General features: G+C 38.8%; 1 pseudogene; it reads left to right on the top strand.

The window, feature by feature from the left end:
- Window positions 1-1,677: 1,677 nt before the first annotated feature.
- On the top strand, window positions 1,678-3,321 carry LOC114896555 (annotated as a pseudogene).
- Window positions 3,322-4,759: the final 1,438 nt, after the last annotated feature.

The following is a 4,759-nucleotide window of genomic DNA, read 5'->3' as shown; positions in this document are numbered from 1 at the left end:
TTCTTGGGGCCACCTACTGCATTTTACCATTCTTGTATTCCTGTACCATTTCTCAAAATGCCTAATGCTATGGTTAGCATAGAGGTTGAGAATATGGACTTCAGGGGCAAAAATAAATAAAATGGTGTCCTGAATCTACCATGTCACACACACAAATCTGTGTGACTTTGGCCAAATGGCAATCTTTTTAAGCCGTATTTCTTCATTTGAAAAACAGCTAGGTCACATTACATCCTCTAACAATGTGATGAAGGCTTTGAACATTGCCCGAAGGTAAATATACAAACCTATATATACAATCAGTCTATACACATATACACTTGCATCTACCCATTGGTGTTCTAGAGCAGAAGATCTCAAATTGTGGTCTGTATATGCTTGGAGGTCCCCAAGACTTTATAGGACATACAAGAGGTAAACCTATTTTCGTAAATACACTCAGAGATTATTTACTATTTTCTCTGTGTCAACAGGTGCACTGTTGACACAAAAGTAATGATGGATAAAACCACTGGCATCTTAGGATGAATCAAGGCAGTGGCACCAAGCTGTCATTGTATTCATTGTATTCTTTATTAGTCATTTTATTCTTCACTGCTATGCACTTGCCATTTAAACATGACAGTTTCACTTAAAGTCCTTGAGGAAGCAATAAAAGTAATTAATTTTTTTTAGATCTCAAACCTGAGTCACATTCTGTGTGTGAAACAGGAAGTACACATACAGCACTTCTGCTACATACTGAAGTACAGTACAACGGTTGCTCTGAGGAAAGGCATGAGTGTTTGAGCTGTGAGCTGAACTAATCGCTTCTTTTTTATTAAAACTTTTATTTTTACTTGAAGGAATGACTGACCACCAAACTAGTATTCAAACCATAGTTTAGGTATTTGCCAGACATTTTCTCACAAATGAGCAAAGGGAGCTTATTGTTTCGAGGAATAAAAACTGAAAGTATTTGTCACCAAAGGTAAAATTTGAGCTTTCAAGCAAAAATGAAAATTTTAGAAGACTTATATAGGCCGCTGTGAGCCTAATAGCTTCCCAATACCTGAAGAATTTTCTGAGCTCAAAGGTGATACTAATAAATAGTATTTTTAAAATAGCTTGTATTATAAAATGTGTCAACATTTGGAAGATCTGCATAACTCGGTAGCCAATATTTTCAAATGACCAATGCATGATGATATAAAATTATGTGTGGGTAAAAGACTGATCCAAAGTTAGTGAGATAAAACAATCTATTTTCACGTAACAGAATTTTAAAAGTTCATCAATAATGGTTTAAATCGCACATGGCAGCTACCTTTAATAAAATAACACTTGTTCAGTTTTGCTCTAACCCAGATAAACAAAATCTCTTTGAGTCCTCAAGCATTTTTTAAGCATGTTCTCTTGACCTGAGAACAATGAAGCTCCTAAAGTAATGGTTCCCAAGTTAAGAACATTTGCTCTAATAAAAAGCCCACAATTCCACGAAGTGAAGTATAGGCTTCTGCCATGCCAGTCCCGGGTTCCTAGAGTCAGGTCTCTGTGTGAGAGGAAATCTCTCTCATGAAAGTAGGAGACTGAAACAAACAAACAAAAAAAGAGCAGTGTAAAATTACAAGGATGGCAGGCCATGCCGAACTGGCTCTGGGCTTTCCGGTTCCCTCATTTTCTTCTGCTGGGTCAGCTATGGCAGCCATGAAGACCCTGAACCCCAAGGCCGAGGTGGCCTGAGCCTAGGCGGTATTGGCGGTCAACGTCAGCGTGGCCGGGGGCTGCAGGATGTGCTGAGGACCAACTTGGGGCCTAAGGGCACCATGAAGATGCTTGTTTCTGGTGCTGGAGACTTCAAGCTCACTAAAGATGGAAATGTGCTGCTTCATGAAATGCAAATTCAACACGCAACAACCTTCTTAACAGCCAAATTAGCAACAGCCCAGAATGACATAACTGGTGATGGTACCACTTCCAATGTCCTAATCATGGGAGAGCTCCTGAAGCAGGCAGATCACTACATTTCTGAAGGTCTTTGCCCCAGAATAATTACAGAAGGATTTGAAGGTGCAAAAGAAAAGGCACTTCAGTTTTTGGAACAAGTCAAAGTAAGCAAAGGGATGGAAAGGGAAACACCATAGACGTGGCCAGAACATCTCTATGTACTAAAGTTCATGCTGAACTTACTGATGTCTTAACAGAGGCTGTAGTGGACTCCATTTTAGCCCTTAAAAAACAAGATGAACCTATTGACCTCTTCATGGTTGAGATCATGGAGATGAAACCTAAATCTGAAAACAATAGAAGCTTAATCAGAGGTCTTGTTTTGGACCATGGGGCATGGCATCCTGATACGAAAAAGAGAACAGAAGATGCGTACATCCTCACATGCAACGTGTCATTAGAATATGAAAAAACAAGTGAATTCTGGCTTTTTTTTACAAGAGTACAGAGGAGAGAGAGAAACTAGTGAAAGCTGAAAGAAAATTCATTGAAGACAGAGTTAAAAAAATAACAGACCTGAAAAAGAAATTCTGTGGTGATGTTGATGAAGGATTTGTTGTTATTAATCAAAAGGGAATTGACACCTTTTCCTTAGATGCTCTTGCAGAAGAAGGCATAGTAGCTCTTTGCAGAGCTAAAAGAAGAAATATGGAAAGGCTGACTCTTGCTTGTAGTGGGGTAGCCCTAAATTCTCTTGATGACCTAAATCCTGATTGTTTGGGACATGCAGGACTTGTCTATGAATATACATTGGGAGAAGAGAAGTTCACCTTTATTGAGAAATGTAACAATCCTTGCTCAGTCACATTGTTGATCAAAGGACCAAAAAAGCACACTCTTACTCAAATCAAAGATGCAATAAGAGATGGCTTGAGGCCGGTTAAAAATGCTATTGATGATGGCTGTGTAGTTCCAGGTGCTGGTGCAGTGGAAGTGGCAATGGCAGAAGCCCTGATTAAATACAAGCCCAGTGTAAAGGGCAGGGCCCAACTTGGAGTTCAAGCATGTGCTGATGCATTGCTCATTATTCCCAAGGTTCTTGCTCAGAACTCTGGTTTTGACTTTCAGGAAACTCTAGTTAAAGTTCAAGCAGAACATTCAGAATCAGGTCAACTCGTGCGTGTGGACTTCAACACAGGTGAGCCAATGGTAACAACAGAAGTAGGCATATGGGATATCTATTGCATAAAGAAACAGCTTCTTCATTCCTGCATTGTGATCGCCACCAACATTCTCCTGGTTGATGAGATCATGAGAGCTGGAATGTCTTCTCTAAAAGGTTGCACTGAAGCTCTTCCCTTGTATCATCTGAATCGTGAAGACTCTACAGAGTGATACTAAGAATATAGCTATGGAATTTTTGTCCAAGCTTCAAAAGATTTTCAAAGGATTTTTTCTCCTATATAAAAAAAGGAGAGAACACTGGCACCTATTCAGATTCTGAAGTTCTGAAATTATAATTACAGTATTTTTTAAATTGCACTGCAGTGTACACATACAGCAGGCCAAACTTACCCAATAAAAAGGACATTTTATTTTAGCTTCAGTGATATAAAAATACATGTTAGATAAGCATATGTTATCTACCTTGTTATTAAATATTCCTTGAAAAACAAACTTTAATGGTTTAATAATTCTTCTAATGAATGTATTTTAATTTATCTCCAATAGTTCCCCGTCATTAAGCATTTAAGTTTTCAATTTTTATGCTAGTTATAAATAAGACTTAAGTAACTTAAGGTTCGGAAAGCATTCCTGCTTCCTTAGTATAAATCCTTTTGAGCAGGGGTTCTCCCAACCCCCAGGCTGAAGACCAGTACTGGTCAGCAGCCTGTTAGCAAGGAGGCTGCACAGCAGGTGAGCAGCAAGCAAGCAAGGGAAGCTTCATTTGCTGCTTCCCATGGCTTGCATTACCGCCGAACCATCCCCATTCCCCCCATCGCTCACATTACTACTTGAACCATCTCCCCTCTTGAAAAATTGTCTTCCACGAAACCGGTTCCTGGGGCCAAAAACATTGGGGACCGCTGCTTTTGAGTAAAAAAAAACTATTGGACAAATTGGACTTTTCATGCTTTATGAAATAGCTTTGGTAAAATGCTTCCCAGAAACGTTAAGTTGTAGTGAGTAGAAAGATGGAATTAGAGGCAAGGGAATTGAAAGAGCTGCAAGTCTAAATTGGCAAAAATAGGAAAGGTAGAGGTTAAAAACATGGTTGAGGGCGTGGTGACTAAGGACTAGGTGAGACAGGAGATTTTCAGGCAAGACCGTATTTTCACACCTCGGAACATTTGCTTAGGCTGATATCCCTCCCAAACCGTCTAGTGTCCTCTTTTTTTCACCCAAGTTACTGCTCTCTTCTACATGTTTCCACAAAATACAGCAGGTGTATCTGAAGCCCTTGAAAGTGAAGTTGTGTGTTGCTACACTTTGTGTTTTGAGGACTTGTCAGTTGCCTATAGTGAGTGTGCAATAAATATGAAGTTGAAAAACATAAAATTACAAGGATGAATGCCTCTTTATCTTATCTCTCCCCAGCAGAATCCTGAAAATATAGTTAAAAATTAGATTTTTAAAAAATTAGATTGTATTTCTTTATGCTCTAAGATGAAATTATTTTTGTGAAGAAAACATGCATCCAATTTGTTTGAATGAACATTTTCACATAATGAATTATTGTCACACTCCCCTCCCCCACACAAATCTTTTTGCAGTTGGTCCACTGTTTTATGAAAATTTTGATTATTTATTAATTAGAACAAGATGAGTGGCA

The sequence above is a fragment of the Monodon monoceros genome, unplaced genomic scaffold (genome assembly GCF_005190385.1).
Source record: "Monodon monoceros isolate NGI ecotype Baffin Bay Population unplaced genomic scaffold, NGI_Narwhal_1 Super_Scaffold_16, whole genome shotgun sequence".
Taxonomy (NCBI): domain Eukaryota; kingdom Metazoa; phylum Chordata; class Mammalia; order Artiodactyla; family Monodontidae; genus Monodon; species Monodon monoceros.
This window is presented reverse-complemented; position numbering and strand designations above follow the sequence as displayed.